Genomic DNA, 18,414 nt, shown 5'->3' on the forward strand with positions numbered 1-18,414 from the left:
TTATCGTCAGAAAATACTATTAAAAAAGCGTCAATAGCTGCCTCTTTAACTTGGGGCAAAAAGCATTGGTTCTTTCTTTTTACTATCTCATTATCATTTCACACTTTAGTTAGATTCTATATCTAGGATAAATTCCAATATATATATATTTTTTATGTATTTTTCATATATTTCTTATATATTTTTAATAGCTATTAGGAAAGAATCATATCCTAGTGGGACACTAGCTTGCATGATTTTCAAAGATACACCTATTTTAATGTATTATTATAAGCATGATTACAAAACTTTGTCAAGTAGCAATGTCATGCTTTCATATTGCATGATGTGTCCATTGGAATCAAATGAAAGTTTAGGCTAAGGGGACCACAAGAAGACTTTTGCTGCCAAAACTGTATCCTATTTTGATGATTTTTTTACATAAGGTTCCAATCCGAATTTGAAAAAGTATATAAAATGGGAGTTGTAGCTAATGAGCTGAATTTTATGCCCATATTTTTACTTTTTTATTTGGAGCCACGGTTGAGGAGATATGATCAAAATACTGGACCCTACTCTGCCCACACCATGCAGGGACAACTCATTTCAAACTTTTCCAGTTTCTGTTCACACTGGCTCTTCTCTTCTTGTGTAGACCCTTGGGGGTTCCATTCACCTATAAAAGGGGACCTCTTCTTCCTTAAAAACCATTCAAGCCAATTAAGCCATTGATGAGAGGAATTCATGAGGGAGTGAGAGTAGTAATGCTTAATTGTACTTGGCCATAAACATAAGCCTAAGCCTACACTTACTCCTAGAGGAAGACTAGCCATTCTTGTAAGCTATCCTTGGAAGATAAACTCTAATCAAAGAAGGATTTTAACTTGGTGCATCAATTAAGGCTTGAAGTCTTTCCTCTTCTTCTCTCTCCATCAAAAATGGTGAATAACTCTCGAAGGGTTTGTCAAGTAAGATGTGTTCTACTTTAATATTTTGTTGATTTCTTGTTGTTTTCTTTTTCACATCTAATCCAACATATATCTCTAATCTCATCTCCCTCTCTAACCAAACCTATCTCTCTCACTCTTAGAAATTCATTCTCTCTACAAATTTTAGGTTCTCCTTGCTACAGGTACATCTCTCCCCGCAGTATCTTTATTGCCTACGAGCAAGAATAGGGCATGGGAGGGAAATTCTCTTCTCTTCTCTTCTCTCATATTTATATTTTGCACATACTAGAGTTATCATAGATGAATAATCCACATGAGGAAAATTCCTATCGCTTCCACTCTGTGCAATCTATTAGAATTAACGTATGGATTAGCCGTAAAATACACTTTCAACAAGGTATAGTGTTTCTCTTTGGCCTAGAAAGTCTCAATAAAATACTTCTTTCACCGGATCCCATCATACTACCTCTTATAGACTATAACTTCTCTTTTGACGTAAGTGTAATTATCTTGCTATGAACCAAGAGGATTTGCACACACAATTAATCCCAATCACTAAACAAAACATAAATATTATGGTAAGTACAAAACTACAATTTTGGCCTGCACAAAGGGCAAAGGCTATAGAGATGCCTTCTCTTTTTGCTGACTAAAATATAAAAAAGATTGAGTTGTATTTTCAAGCATTTTTTGATAGGCCTAAAATACTGATTGGTTGAAATAAGATAGTGGGCACTCATCTAAATGAAGAGTGTGTAAATGTAATGATGGAGATGTCTTGTTTATGAATTCTAAGCAAATTATCGTTTTCATAATTTATTTTGGCTAAAAAATAGAAACAAAATTCTAGCCTTCTTGTTTATGAATTCTAAACAAAAGATTGATTTCATAAGCTATTCTGGCTAGAAACAAAATTTTAGGATTCTTTTTTTGTAGCTAAGTTAGTGGGCACTGGGCACTCATTGTGGCAAGTGTGTTGCAAGAAAATGATGAAGCCCCTCGTGATCTGGGTAAGCTCAAGTGTCGAGAGACATGGAGAGGTGGCACGCCGCACTATGCCATTTGCTTAGGCCTCATTTCTGGAAGTTCCTTCTGTGTGTGTACACACGGTGCTACAGATCTGGAACTCATCAGAGCTCGGAAAGCAGGTGTGGAACTACGAAAGAGGGGTGCTGCTCTACGACATTCAACAAGTGTGGAGGCGCATGTTACCATATACATGTGGTAGTGATGTGTGTGAACACACTAGGACCGCCGGGGCATTTTTTCCCTCTTTAGGAGGTTTTTTCCCCCGTGCATTGTATATACGCCCATCACTCTAGGGCTATCTATCTTTCCATTGCACACTAAGTAACACACTCTCTATTGTGTGCCTTGAGCTTCCTTCGTCTTCTCCAAGCTGTGTGTGTTTCTCTGCAACCCTAATTCCAACAATTGGTATCAGAGCAGGTCACGTCCTCCCGGGCTTAGTCGCCAGCTGCTCCAGCACACGCCTGCTCACTTTCTCCGATTTCAGTGAGCTTTGGCAAGCGTTCGTAGGTCGACAAATATTTTGGGTAAGCTCGAAGAGCTTGGTCTACTCAGAATTTTGATTTGGGCTCATTTCGGCCTCCGTTTCCACTACGGGCAGTACTGCACAGGTTATTTCGTCATTTTGTGCAGATTTTCTGTCAGTGCCGTTTTCTGCATAACAGGTGCCTTATAGTCTTCTACGGTTTGTGCTATATAGCACAAGTTGTTCCCGCTCCATTTCTCCTATTTTCGGGCAGTTTTCACATCAGGTGCAGCATTTACCATGGCTGACAACAACAACACAGATGTGTTCAAGATGTTTGCTGCTGAGGACAGGTTGGATGGGGACAACTACCCTATGTGGGCTTATATGATGCAACACGTTCTTGTGTCAAAAGGTGTCTGGAACATTGTGCAGGGCATTGATGTACGTCCTGGTTCTGAAGATGTAGGCGATATTGAGGATGTTGCAGGTCTTGCTGCAAGGATTGCAGCTGTTAGAGTTGTTTTGCCTACAGCAGAACAAGCTCGTTGGGATGTTAAGGATGCGCAGGCTCATGCATTGATTGCGTTGTCTGTGAAGCGCACCATTATTCCTCACATCCGTTCAGCAAAATCTGCAAAACAGGCTTGGGATATTCTAGCAGGTCTTTATGCAAGCCGCAATGAGGCTAAAATTGCTTTGCTGCGTAAAGAGCTAGAGTCGAAGATTATGCATGAGGAAGATGATATGGACACTTTCCTTGCTAGTGTCAAGGATATCAATGAGCAACTCATTTCTGCAGGTGAAGTCATTTCTGACAGTTCCCTTGTGCAGACTGTTCTTGATGCCTTACCAGATTCCTACCAGACTTTTGCTAGTACTTGGAGACTGATGACCCAAGGAAATCCTGAAGTTGTCAAGTTTGATGCATTATGCACATTGCTGTTGCAAGAGTCACTTTCTAGAAAAAACAGGACTAGGCAGCGTGCAGTTGAACAGGCTTTTATTGCTTCTCAAAGAAAGGGTGGTAACAGTAATGCAGCCACTTCTTATGGTTCTGCTGCGAGTGGCAAAAATTCTGTTCCTAATGCTTCTGCTGGCAGCACTTCGTCTGGCAATTCTGGTGATAAGGGCAAAAAGAAGATGCGTTGCCATTATTGTAAAGCCAATGATCACTTGATCAAGTCGTGTCCTAAGTTGAAGGCCAAAGAGGCTAAGAAGAAAGAGGGTGGTTCCACTGCAAATGCTGGTTCCACTACAAATGCAGCCATTGTTGAGTCTTCTGTGAAAGGAGATTGTGATGCTGATGTTGATGCAGAATGGGCTTTTAGCGCAGAGTGCACCTACAATCCTGCTGTCCATGATGCATGCTTGTCAGTTGCTGCAGATTCACATGTGTGGTATTTCGACAGTGGTGCTACAAAGCACATTACCTCACATCGTGAATTGTTTACCTCTCTCGAGTCTGTCCCTCATGGGAATTCAGTCACTTGTGCCAACAACGCCTCTTATCCAGTTCAGGGAGTTGGAAAGATTGTGCTCACTGCTGCTAATGGCAGTTCCTTCACACTTGTTGATGCACTTTATGTACCTGGGATCAAGAAGAATCTCTTGTCTGTATCCGCACTTGCTAGACTTGGACTTGTAGTCAAATTTGTGGATGACAGATGTACAGTTCATGATCTCAGTTTTGGTGATGAAATTGTTGCATCTGGGCTTTTGTGCCGTGGGCTGTATAAGCTCACTTTGTATGACAAGTGTGGACAAAATTTTGCAAATGCTGTTGCAGATTCAAGGGCTATTTCAGATGCAAAACTTTGGCATGCACGTTTTGGTCATCTGAATTTTGCCAGTTTGCTGCGTTTGCAGAAATCTGATATGGTTGCTTCTTTGCCGCCTCTTGAAGCACCTATCAAACATGTTTGCGAAGGCTGTATTCTGGGTAAAATGCAGCGTTCTAAGTTTCCAAAGGATGGTTCAGTTAGGGCCACATGCAGGTTGCAGCTTGTGCATAGTGACGTTTGTGGGCCCATGCAAACTCCGTCCTTGGGCAATTACCTGTACTTCGTGACTTTCATTGATGATTACTCCAGGCATGCGTGGGTATTTCCGCTTAAAGCGAAGTCCAAAGTTTTTATGTGCTTCAAACAATTTTTGGCTATGGCTGAAAATGTCTCAAAATGTACTATGGGCACCCTCCGTTCCGATCGAGGGGGGGAGTATATGTCTCATGAATTTAATGCATTTCTGGCTAGTCGTGGGATAAAACACCAATGTACAGTGCCTTATACACCTCAGCAAAATGGTGTTGCTGAGAGGAAAAACAGGTCACTAACGGAAATGGCACGATGTATGGTCAAAAGTCAAGCTTTGCCGCATTCTTTTTGGCTTGAGGCCATCATGTGTGCCACTTATGTACTTAACAGGTGTCCTACGAAAGCTTTGCAGTCTATTACTCCATATGAAGCATGGCATGATAGAAAACCTTCTATTGAGCACATGCGTGTTTTTGGCTGTTTGGCATATGCTTTGGTGCCACAAGTGCAGCACAGAAAATTGGATGATAAGGCTGTCAAATGTATTTTTGTTGGTTATAGTGCTGAAAGCAAAGGTTACAGGTTGTATCATCCGCAAACAAAACGTATTTTGGTTTCACGGGATGTAGTGTTTGTGGAAGATTCTGTTCAACCCTTGCTGTCATGTACTAGAGACAGTAATGTAAGCTCACAGGACATTTATGACACTTTGTTGCCTCTTTTCAGTGGTGGAAATACGAATGTAAGTTCCAATGAGGCAAATGTACAGCCTATGGGGGTTTCTGAAAATGTTTTAGAACAGCCTATTACTGATGCAGATGTACATGATGTACTTGATGAGGAAAGGGCTGAAAATGAGCAGGCTAGAGGTATGCCAAAATGGCTGGTGCACACTTTGCGTGACAGTAAATTGGATGCACCTTTATCTAGTCGTACTCGTTCAGGCTCTCGCCATGCATCTTATGCATCAGATTGTTATGCTTTGGCTGTGTCTAGTTTACATGATGTTGACGAGCCTCTGTCTTTTGATGAAGCACAGAATTCAGAAAATTGGATTGCTGCCATGAAATCAGAATATGATGCACTTATAGAGAATGACACATGGACTTTATGTGATTTGCCTCCTGGCAAAAAGGCCATTGGTACCAAGTGGGTTTACAAGTTGAAACGCAAGCCGGATGGTGAGATCGATCGCCATAAGGCTCGACTTGTTGCAAAGGGTTATGCACAACAAAAAGGCATAGATTATGAAGAGACTTTTGCTCCCACTTGTCGTATGACTACTGTGCGTTTTCTATGTGCATTGGCAGCTCATTTTGGTTGGGATGTACATCAATCAGACATTGTTACTGCTTTCTTGAATGGTGACATATTTGAGGAAGTTTATGTAACGCAGCCTCGCGGTTTTGTCATAAAAGGACAAGAGGACAAAGTGTGCAAATGTAAGAAGGCTTTGTATGGGTTGAAGCAATCTCCTCGTGCTTGGTATGAGAAAGCTGACACTCATTTGGTTAAACGAGGCTTTCGTAACAGTCCAACAGAAAGCACATTGTATGTAAAGCGTGAGGATGATGTATTTCTCATTGTGGTTCTTTATGTTGATGATTTGCTGATCACTGGACCAAATGAGAGACATATTGCTGAATTTAAGGCTGATTTGAATGCTACTTTCAAGATGAAAGATTTGGGGCTGTTGCATCATTACTTGGGTATACAGTTTAAGCAGTGTGATGGTGGTATTGCCTTGTGTCAGAAAAGTTACATAGAGACATTGCTATGTAAGTTTGGACTTGAGGATTGCAAACCTATTGCCACTCCCATGGAAACAGGTTTGAAGTTGAGTCTACATGATGCTGGCGATCCTGCTGATGTCACTCTTTACCAAACTGCTGTTGGCTGCCTCATTTATGTATGCAACACGAGGCCAGATATTCAGTTTGCAGTCTCGCAGGTCAGCAGATTTATGCATAGCCCAGGGTCTAAGCATTGGCAGGCTGTCAAGAGGATTTTCCGCTACCTTAGTGGCACTTTACATCTTGGCTTGTTTTATCCCAAGGGGGGATCATTGCCGCCAGACTTACATGCTTTTTCGGACTCAGATTGGGCTGGTTGTTTTGACACGTGAGTGTCCACAAGTGGTTTTTGTTTCATGCTTGGCAGTTCATGTATATCATGGTTGAGCAAGAAGCAACCTATTGTGGCCACTTCGAGTTGTGAGGCTGAGTACAGGGCAGTCTTCACAGCTACGGTTGAGTGTGTATGGCTCAGACGCCTTATGGCTGACTTGGGTGTTGGACAGGACACTGCCAACACTATCTACACTGACAGTCAGAGCGCATTGGCAGTTGCGAGGAACCCAGTTTTTCATGCTCGCACAAAGCACATTGAGGTGCATTACCACTATGTCAGGGAGAGGCTCTCAGCAGGAGAGATCAGCTTGGCTTATGTGCCAACACAGGACAACCTTGCAGATCTTTTCACAAAGGCATTGTCTCGTGAGAAGCTTGAAGCTTTCCGCAAAGCTTTGGGCTTACTCCCCTTTGTGGACTGATCCTGTCCTCAGGGCATGGCACTTCCCTTTACTCATGTGCCAGCTCTCGTTCACCGCATCACTCCAGGGGGGATTTGTTACCATATACATGTGGTAGTGATGTGTGTGAACACACTAGGACCGCCGGGGCATTTTTTCCCTCTTTAGGAGGTTTTTTCCCCCGTGCATTGTATATACGCCCATCACTCTAGGGCTATCTATCTTTCCATTGCACACTAAGTAACACACTCTCTATTGTGTGCCTTGAGCTTCCTTCGTCTTCTCCAAGCTGTGTGTGTTTCTCTGCAACCCTAATTCCAACAGCGCACCAAGGACTTGCCTTTCTGGAGAATCGCACGGACGCCTTTGTCACGTCCAACGACAGCATCCCACCTACAACGTGACGGAGTATAATCTGGACAACATCCGCTCCGGCACGGTCCTGCTCTTCTTGTGGAAGCAGACGAGCAAGAGCATGTACAAGAAAGTGGCCGATCTGCTGCGGGAGCAACTGAAGTTGCATCCACGCACCAATGAATTTGGCTTCTGGCACAAGCTCATCTACCACTACCAGATGTGGCTAGATGGGTTGTTCGTGGCGGAGCCCTTCTACGTGCAGTACGTGCTCCTATTCCAGGAGCTAGCGATTTCGATGACATCACACTATAGTTCACGCTGATGGAGGAGCACACACGAAATGCCAAGACAAGGCTGTCGTATCACGGCTACGACGAGTCTCGGCAACACGCGTGGGCCAACCTGCAGATGGGGACCTCGTTTAGCTTCTAGGGGGAGCGCAGTGGGCTGGTTCTTCATGGCGTTGGTAGGCACTCTCGATTTCTTCCCGAAGTGCCACGCTCAGAGGGATGATCTGGTGTCCATTCTGCAGCAGCTGGCGGTGGCGGTGTGTACGCATCTCTCTCTTTGCCTTTTGCGTGCGCACAACAGTTTAGAGGGGTATTGGGGAACATGAAAGCGCAGCGGCAACAACTGGAGTAGCAGTGAGGAGGCTAGGGGGTAGGATAGGGAGGTTGGACGACATCTGGAGCAGTGCAAGGAGGAAGATGAGCTCTCTCTCCTTCTACGGGTAGTGAGGGTGAGGGTGGTATTAGGAGGAGGAGGCCAATGGGTGAAGGGGAGAGGACAGGAGAGTGGAAGACAAGGAGGAGGAGGGACAAATCCGTGAGCAAATCTCTCTCTCTCTCTCTCTCTCTCTCTCTCTCTCTCTCTCTCTCTCTCTCTCTTCCATGGGCAGGTGTATGGGTGAGGAGGATCGCCTACTGCAATTTGGAGTAGCACATGGGACAGGAGAGCCGAGTGAAGGCTGGCTGGGATGCCTTGCGCATGGCTATCATGCACCTTGATCAATTGAACCATGCACGAGGAGGATCTACGTGAGCTGCAATGTAAACTGCTTAGAGACAACGATGTCGGCTCGAGATGGGATGGGCAAGAGGTGGGAAGGCAGCTTCATGTCATCGCACCCCTTGACGTGTACGCGTGGGTCACTAGGCTTGTCGTTCTCTTTGAGCCTTACAAAAACAGAGAAAGTTGTAGATAAGTGTTTTGAGGCTTTCTTGAAGATCTTAATGGCTACAGGCCCGCTTTGGATGTGCAAGAGCTTGCTGTTTAGTTCGGCTGAGTAAGTTGGTTCTTGGGCTGTATAATTTCTATGCCTTTTCAGTTCCTAATAAACTCCTCTTGGACAAGCAGGTTCAAGCAGAGGTTTGTTGCTGCTTTACCTGCCTCTTGCAAGGGCATTGTTGACTTTAGTAGGCCTGACGTATTTACTGCAGTTGCGGTTTATCTTTGTGCAAAGAAAAACAAGGTGATTCTGCAGTATTTTCTAAGCTCTTTTTTTTTTTTCCATTGATCCTATACATAGAGAAAAGTTCTCTGTTTATATGGATGCAACCTCTCAATGGATGTTTGTGATGCTTGCGAGGTCTATGCATGTGTTATGAATGCCCCGTTTCTCTACGATTCTGATTCATAAATCCATACTGGCAGCTGAAAGTTGATAAAATGCGCCTTATAGAGTCTTGTGGGACATGAGAATCAGAATTTGCAATGGTGCACTATTTCTTTTGTCCTTCTGCTCATTAAAAGAAAGCTTTGATGGGTGGGCTTTCTAAGCGTGCTCATTGCGGGTATCAACATCCATGCTCGATCTTTGCTTTGGCATGGTGGGTACTCAGAAAGAAAAGAAAGACTCTAAACCTCTTAAATGCAATCATGAGCATCACTTCTTGTAGTGAGGAAGGGTTAGTTCTCACACAATTGTACTTGTTGCTCATATCTTTACTTCGTTAGCGTAGTGGGCATTTCCCAGTCCTTGGCCCCTCAACAGCCCACGTGGCTCCAAAAGCTCTTAAAAAAAGAGCGCTCAAAAGCTCTTAAAAAAATGGCGCTGTCATAAGCCCAGCGCAACGCTCAAAAGATCTAAAAAAAACGGCGCTGTCACCGTAGAAAAGCTCTACAAAAAACTACGCCGTCAGAAGCTACCAAGTGAATAAAATAAAAACAGCATGCTGTGTTGCTCTCACAAGCAATTCGATCTTCTCCACAAGCAGTTCACACTTTCCCAGAAGTAAGCAATCTTTACTTCGTTGCTCCCAATAGCAATTAGATCTTCTCCATAAGCAGTTCACAGGTTCCAGAAGTAAGCAGTTCGCAGGAGCAATTCAATCTTCTCCACAAGCAGTTCGCAGGTTCCAGGAGTAATCAGCTTCGAGATTTGTCTACAGGTTTGTCTCTGGCCACTGTATGAGAGAGAGAGAGAGAGAGAGAGAGAGAGAGAGAGAGAGAGAGAGAGAGAGAGAGAGAGAGAGAGAGAGAGAGAGAGAGAGAGAGAGAGAGAGAGAGAGAGAGAAGGAAGGCTATGAAGCTAGTAGCATCTTTTGACGCTCCTCCTTTCAACCAAAGCTATCATCGTAGCACGTTAAAATTTTTGCACACACATACTCATAGTAGTAATTGCTACACTGGACTGTGAATTCTTTGTAGCTAGTACTACAGGAAGAAAACAAGCATTGTTGCATGTGGGTCTACAGATTACCCTTCTCTTTCCATGCTTTTCTTATGTGCTCCAAAATAGCTCGCATTTACCCTACGCTTAAGCAACTTATTAGGAGATTAATTAGCAGCTTCTACTCACATATGAAGTCATATAAGAGAAAGCAATGGAGACAAAAATTAGAAGTACTTGTTCGCGCAGAGCTTTAATGGAACCATCGCACCCTTCTGCCTTCCACTCATTCTCTGATCTATGGTGCTGGGAGTGGCAACACCCATCTATGGTGTTGGAAGTGGCAACGCCCAGCTAGCTGTTGTACTGACACCTTATGCCTGTTCATATGAAAGGAAAGAGCCATGAAGAAAATCCTGCCTCGTCGACATGGCGAGAGCATTCTTCAATATCATAGATTCTGTAGGCCAAGCTCCTCCCTATGCATTCCAACAGTAGAAGGTTGACAATGTCACTGTTTGCCTCATCGGCATATTGGAATCGAACTTCTTTTGCAGTAAAGCCTCTGCGCCTTCCCAACGTAGCAATCATAGAAGCTTTGTGTGTAACAAGACCCAGTGGCTAGTTGAACAATATGTCCAGCTTCAACTACCGTACTCAACTCATTTCTGCAGGCGGAACTAGTTATGGTCTAACTCTACCGTGTTTCATTGCAAACACATCAAGAGAACCTTGGACACATCTCCTCTACATTCGCAACGGCGATATATTCCAATGTGCGGTGAGTAAGAAGTGCCACATTCTAGTTTTGAACACTGAGAACACAGTAAAAAGAACACACCGAAAATTGCATGCTACCGTGGGAATGGCACGTTCCCTCTACTATAAAAATTGGGGAGGACTGTGCAAACTCCCCCGTGCAAGGACACCGACACGTTTTCTTTTTTTTCTATAACATAAGAATGAAAGAACACATACAAATAATGAGATTACTCTCAGAACCTTCAACATTGTGCTATTACTTTTCTAACGCTTCGTACTTATTCTTTGCAAGGGACATTCGGAAAATCAGCTATCGCTTGCCTCTTCACAGACCGAAAGCCCACAATAACACAATCTAGCACCAGGTACATGTTTGTTCAAACGCTTGCATTGTTCGTTGCTTAGACGTGACTAGTAAGTAGATATCACAAGGTTTTCATCACATTGAATCATTCAGATTGAGTCCAACTTCAGCCTTGAATGGACCATCACCAAAAGCGTAGGATACACCTCAGCATATCGAATGCGAGACATCGCACTTCAATCAAGAAGAAGGCTAGATTTCTACCATGCTCACAATCATGGATTGATATCGTCAATATAGTCTACCGATGGAGTTCAGACATTGCAGTGATATTCAGACCTTTAAGCATATGCTTTGTTTGTGGTGTAGTTTTCATCCAAAGAAGTGCCTCTTTTGATTGTACTCGAGCTCCAGACGATACATCAATTGCAATGTTTGCTAGCAGTCTATTGGTATCCAGCTTAGAGGCTACACGAATAGAAACACAATGGGTGCAGCGCTCCACTTGTGAGAACTCAAGTGCACGTCGCAGATATTGTGTGCCCTTACTTCCAGACTACACAAGAAGAATATTGAATGGAAATCAGCTTCACATACAGCTACTGAGCGTCATTGACATAGCTGTCAATGCCATCTCAACAGTGACAACAATTGCACGAGGTACACTAGACATACGTTCAATATTAGATAACCCTCTGCTATCATGGAGTAAAGAGCATAGAACAACCTTCATAGAGCAAGATCTAGCTACACAAGTGGCAGACATACTTGCCTTCAATCTCGAGAACAACTTCGTACTACAGAAGTACATGTCGATGCCTGAACGGCCAAATAAGAAGCTTGGCCTCTGCATACTAAGTCAAGATAGTGTGAGAAAGATCATTCAACAACAACAACACAATGCACCGTTTGCACTGATGGCGCAGCTTGACACAAGTTTGATGTTTGGTATCATCGAAAACATCGTTGAACCAGCCAGGAGAAGAGCATTCACTGCTAGCGATACTTACCAATTTGCTCCTCTGCAGCTCCGTGGCCGTCAATAGTTACGTGAGAGAACAGTTGCTTTCAAGCCGAACGGCATGCCTACCCCATCAAGCTCTGCAAACGACATCACAATAGAGACAACAGTGTTTCCATTCCTGTTCCCTTTTGGGAAAGGCCAGTATGATGGTAAAATCAACTTTAGTATATATGTAAAGATCCGTGCATCGACTCTGTTCTCTGTTTACACCCTGTACAAGCCATACCTGCTCATAATGTACCAACTAAAGCAGGCACTTATGTTGGCTAACAATACACACATGAGCTTGTTGCAAAAGGACATTGACAACTACAAGAGGGCCAATCGTACAGCAACTTGCGAAGATACTATGAGGCATGTGCTTCTCTAATTGCAATCGTCATGAAGGCTTGAACCGTTACACCAGTTTGTTATCCACTTGCGGTCATGCAGGCTAACGAAGCACTCTAGTTGCTAACTAGCAGCCCTCCATAGTGACCTTCCTCCTCTAGCTGAACCTGATAGTTTTAATGGAAAATTACCATAATACCCTTATTATTTGAGGAAATTCCCAATATACCCCTCAAAACTGAAAATTCCTCAATGTATCCTTTATATTTGGCCAAAGTCCCAATATGCTCTTCAATTTTTCCAAAATTCCTAAAATGCTCCTTTTTTTTTTGAAAGGTAGGATTACATTAAAAAGGGAAAAGAGAGAATTAATATGAAGGACTCATAGTTCGACGGTTTGTCAGCCCCACAAAATGCCCCTAATTAACCTCCGAAACATATTTCAAATTTTTTTTTTTTTGTCAACTCTTCATAGGAAGATTGGTTCTCGGTAGAAGATTGGTTCTCCTCAATAGAAGATGATAGAACTAGGATTTTAGAACCTCTTCAAAAGAAATTATTTATTGTTTTTTAGCATAGATGCCTATTTGTGAGCTCATCGGTGTATAGTTTTGTTTCAAACGATAAAAAATAGATCTCCATTGTCGTAAACATTAACACTAGGTTGGTAACCTAACAGGACATAAAAGTGTCCTTTCAGGGTTTTGAAAAAAACTTCCAAAACCATAGTAGATCCACTCATTTTGTAAAATCCTTTCATGAGGTTATAGTTCAAGGCCTACTACAGATGGAAAAAATAAGAAACTTGTAAAATTTCTCATCTTTTGGTCACACCAAGCCTCCAAAGTTGATGGACCAGTACATTTTCATCAAAACAGTCATTTCTTACGTTTTGTTGCATAAAAATAAGATTAGGGATTTTTGTAGGACTTGAGATAAATTCCCTAGTTAACTTCAATGGGTTGGTGATCAGAACATATGATTGCTTCTCACTCACTATTTTTTGTTTTGCCAAAAGAAATAGGTACAAAAAAGTTGAATTTTTACCATTCAGCAAACCTATCATCAAAGTTTTTATAGCCACGCTCAATACAAATAATATATGCATGTTTTCTTAGTTCGCTATTGTCCTTTAGGTTCATAAGGAGCCATGGAGCATGTCAAAAGAATAATACATCTCTTACCAAGGGGAATCTTGGGGACAAAGATGAAGTGCTAAATACAGCAAACATCAAAAAACTGGGTTCAACATTATGAGTTGTAGAATCCCATAGAAACTATTCAATATCTAGCCAAATTTGATCCTTATGACTAGATATGGTTGCTACCTACAAAATGCATGTAGTTGTCACAAGAAACTAATAATATTGAAAAAGCTATACTTGATATACTAGAATGTTTCATTTTCTTCTATAATTGAAAAAATCAACCATCGTTGTCTACTATGCAAAATAGGGTATTAGGTGTCCCAAAACTCAAGGAATATTAGCTTTATGTTACAATATGCGACATAGAAAATAAAAACTGCATTTGGATATCATGAAAGCCACCAAAAAAATCATAGAAGAGCTAAAATTGGCTAAAAAACAGGATTTGATAATTTTTGTAATTTGGTCATAACTTACAACTTTAACATTTATTTCTCCCTAGAAGCATCAGGACATGTTGAGGACTACTAAAGATAGTTCTCTTGCATTATAGACCTCACAAACATGAATTCTAGAGTGGTATGGTTGCAAAAAGTTGAAAAAAGCCAAAAACAGGACCCATTTTTTCACATAGTTTAGGTTGTGAAATGTTGTGCAAGGACAAGGTTAAAGATGTAATTTATATTCCAAAAAAATGTCGAGTTTTTTTCAGCTCATGAGACAACTTTCTAGACAGATAGCACCTCAAAATCCATTTTGAAACTCTTGACATAATTCAAGGAAAATGGTCACTTAACAGGACATAAAAGTGTCCCATTACCAACCTAGTGTTAAACTATGCAAAAATAGGGTCAAATTCATCCCAAATGATACAAGGGTACCTTGTAAAATTTTTCAAATTCATCCTAAATGGTGCAAGGGTACATTGGAAGTTTTTGAATTTCGAGGGGTATTTTGGGAATTTCCACAAGTTTTATGGGTATATTGGTAATTTTTCCTTTTTGCTGAAATATCTTTGCCACTTGTCAAGCATTGCCTGCCAGCAGCTATCAGCTATAGCTCCATTAATTCTTCTTCAGGTTGGTTGATTCCTCCACAACTTGCTCCTTGATCAGGCCTAGCCCATGGAAGAAACAACAAATAAAATTGGTCGAGAAGATCGAAAGGGGTGCTCATCAAACAAAAAAAAACAATGCATCCATTTCTCTTGATAGCGTTTTAAATTCTCATTTTTGGTCTATGGATTTATTTAGAGCATCTACAAAATCACACCCTAATGATTGAAGTTTTGTGTTTCTATTACAAAATCGTCCATTCTTTTAGTGTCTTCATCCTCTCTTTCAAAATTAGCAACACAATTTAGCACTTCTTTAAACGGCAGGCCTTGTGATTTAGTCACTTATTTAGCATTGCCATTATATGTCTCATTATAGCTACTGTTTTGAGGTGGCGGCGGCTATGTCTGCAGGACGATGTCCTATCAAGGTAGCACTGTTTCTGCTCGTTTCCTTCTCTCTCTCTCTCTCTCTCTCTCTCTCTCTCCCCAAAACAAAACACAACACACACACACACACACACACACACACACACACACACACACACACACACACACTATCTCACTCTCACACACGCAGACACCCACATTTTGGTTTTTTCATCCCTGTTTTGGTCACCCTCTTGTGTTCACAGAGCGGACGTTGGAATTATCCTGACAAAATTACGAAAGAAGCAACATTATCTTTCATCACCGCACTAAAAGCCTGTGCTAGGAAGAAGGATTTATACCAAGGCAAGATGATACATGCTGATATTCGCAGCAGTGGCTTACTTGAGAAGGACCCATACTTAGGGAACACGTTGGTCAATATGTATGCCAAGTGCGGTGCACTTCTCACAGCAGCACAAGTTGTTGCCGAGCTTCCTGTCCGGGATGTCGTCTCTTGGACTGCACTTATCGCAGGGTATGCCCAACATGGGAAGGGCAAAGAAGCTCTAGTTTGTTTTCATCGGATGCAAAGGGAGGGCATCTCTCCAAACGCCATCACCTATGCTTGCATCTTGAAGGCATGTGGCATCATGCAAGATGTTGACATGGGCGGACAAATTCATGATGAGATTGTTAGTCAGGGGATCTTGGAAAAAAATATTGTGCTTGGAAATGCTTTGATTGACATGTATGCCAAGTGTGGTGTATTCATGAAAGCCCATAAAGTGTTTGACGAGCTTCCTGTCCGGGATGTTGTCTCTTGGAATGCACTTATTGCTGGGTATTCCCAACATGGGCAAGGCACAGAGGCTTTAGGTTGCTTTCATCAGATGCAAAGCAAGGGCTTCTCTCCAGATGCAATCACCTATACTTGCATCTTGAAGGCATGTGGCATTACACAAGACGTTGACATGGGCAAACAAATTCATGATGAGATTTTCAGTCAAGGGCTCTTAAAAGAAGACATCGTGCTTTGCGGAGCGTTGGTTGACATGTATGCCAGATGTGGTGCACTTTTGAAAGCACAAGAAATTTTTAATGAGCTTCCCATCCGGGATATTGTCTCTTGGAATGCATTGATTGCAGGATACGCTCGTCAGGGGCAGGGCCGGGAGGCTCTAGGCTGTTTTCAGCGAATGCGGAGTGAGGGCTTTGCTCCAAATGGGATCACCTATGCTTGCACTTTGAAGGCATGTAGTATCGAGAAAGATGTTGACGTGGGCAAGCAGATTCATGATGATGTTGTTAGCCAGGGGCTGTTGAAAAATGAAGTTGTCCTTGGTAATGCTCTGGTCGACATGTATGCCAAATGTGGTGTACTTTTGAAAGCACAACAAGTTCTTGATGAGCTTCCAATGCGGGATGCGGTCTCTTGGAATGCATTGATTGCAGGCTATGCCCAACAAGGGCAGGGCTTGGAAGCTCTAGGCTGTTATCATCGGATGAGAAGCGAGGGCTTCCTGCCAGATGGAGTCACCTATGCATGCATGTTAAAGGCATGTGGCATCTTGCAAGATGTTGACATGGGCAAACAAATTCATAATGAGATTGTTAGTCAGGGGCTGTTGGAAAAAGACGACATGCTTTGTGGAGCTTTGGTCGACATGTATGCCAAAGGTGGTGTACTTTTGAAAGCACAAAACGTTTTTGATGAGCTTCCTGTCTGTGATGCAGTCTCTTGGAGTGCATTGATTGCAGGTTACGCCCAACAGGGGCAGGGCAAGGAAGCACTGGGCTGTTTCCGCTGAATGCGGAGTGAGGGTCTCTCTCCAGATGTAGTTTCTTGGACTGCACTCATAGGAGGGTATGCCCAGCAAGGGCTGGCCAAGGAAGCTCTGAATTGCTTTCAATGGATGCAAGAGGAGGGCATCTCCTCAGATGCAATCACTTTAGTCAATGTGCTCAATGCATGTAGTCACTCAGGTCTTGTGGACGAGGGCCAAACCCATTTCGATAACATGAAGGAAAAATATGGCATTTCACCAAACAATGAACACTTCACTTGCATGGTTGATCTTTTTGGACGTGCGAGGCTTTTGGACAGAGCTATGAGAGTAATTAGGATGATGCCATCATCCGATCATCCTCCAGTTTGGTTTGCTCTTCTAGGTGCTTGTCAGAAATGGGGAAATGTGAAGCTTGGAAGGTTGGCCTTTGAGCGAGCAGTACAACTAGACCGATGTGATGCTGCTGTTTATGTCTTAATGAATAATATTTATGCAGCGGCGGGTATGCAGGAGGAGGCAGAAGACATTGAATGCATGAGAGTACAAAATGCCGCTTGGAAGCAGCCAGGATGCAGCTGCTAGATTGATGCAAGTGGGTGACTACAAGTACGGGATCATTAGGGAAGGTACGCACGCATTTCATTGGCTTTCTAAAACAAGCCTTAGATAAGAAGAGAGCTAATTAGGTGGACATTTTATTATTTCTTTGGACTTACCTTTTTATGCGAAGGCATTCTTTTGTTTTTAGTTTCTCAATGGGTCGCTTGATTTGAGAGCCTTACATGACTCCACTTCCATTTCATTTTGTTCTTTTAGAATGCCAACGTGAGCCTTTCACCTTGTCTCTTAAAGGCATTCTTGTTCTTAAGTCTATTAATAATTCCTAGATTTGGATGCTCCTTTTCATGTGTCCTTTCAAAGCGGCAAGTGTTGTGGTGGTGACTATCAGTAATCAAGGTTTTGGAAACTTCAATACAAAAAGAAACTTCAATCTTGACAAGTGATGTAATCATAAAGTCGAGGCCAGGCCTACCTAGTTGCCTCTTGTGTGTGCGCGCGCACACAAACGCACATATATTGTTACCTAGATCTACACCCACAATTGAGCATTGATGACGTGAGTGGGGAAGTTGTAGTATTTAGTCAATACTATGCATGATGGTTATGTCGTCTTATGGGTGTTCTTTTGCAGTAATACTTGTTCAAGAAGGCAACTATATATTTCTAGCACTAATCACCCTCCTCATGGCATCATCAATATTTTTGGACTTTTTAAACAAAAATATTTGGACAATTGAATGTAAAGCTCACAAAATATAACTTACTTTTTACTTCTCACAATTGAAAGGCAAGCTGGCAGCTGTGCAAGCTCGATATTTTATTTCAGGAAAAGCCCATGTCAGAAGATACGTGACAGGGGAGCAACGTGGATGGTTGAGGTGGGCCACGCAAGCATGAGGGCGACAGCTTGGAAGGCTGGACTGTTCAGAAAAATAGATATGCAGATCAAGTTGGTACCAGTTACGCAATTGCCACAGCCTGCATTGTGGCATTAGTGTGACAGCTTGGAGGCTTGGCTGCCTATGGGATTGAATCAAGCTGGGACAGTCACATCATACTATGTAAGCGCAGGGTTACACAATTACCGCAGCCTGCATTGTGGCATTAGTGTGTT

General features: G+C 42.5%; 1 pseudogene across 1 annotated transcript; it reads left to right on the top strand.

The window, feature by feature from the left end:
* Positions 1 to 14,881: 14,881 nt before the first annotated feature.
* LOC147423945 (pentatricopeptide repeat-containing protein At5g27110-like) lies at positions 14,882 to 18,118 on the top strand (annotated as a pseudogene). Its single transcript, XR_015186680.1, has 2 exons — positions 14,882 to 15,011; positions 15,216 to 18,118. The product of XR_015186680.1 is annotated as a pentatricopeptide repeat-containing protein At5g27110-like (transcript).
* Positions 18,119 to 18,414: the final 296 nt, after the last annotated feature.

This window comes from Adiantum capillus-veneris, chromosome 26, assembly GCF_014529385.1.
Source record: "Adiantum capillus-veneris isolate H3 chromosome 26, ASM1452938v2, whole genome shotgun sequence".
NCBI lineage: Eukaryota > Viridiplantae > Streptophyta > Polypodiopsida > Polypodiales > Pteridaceae > Adiantum > Adiantum capillus-veneris.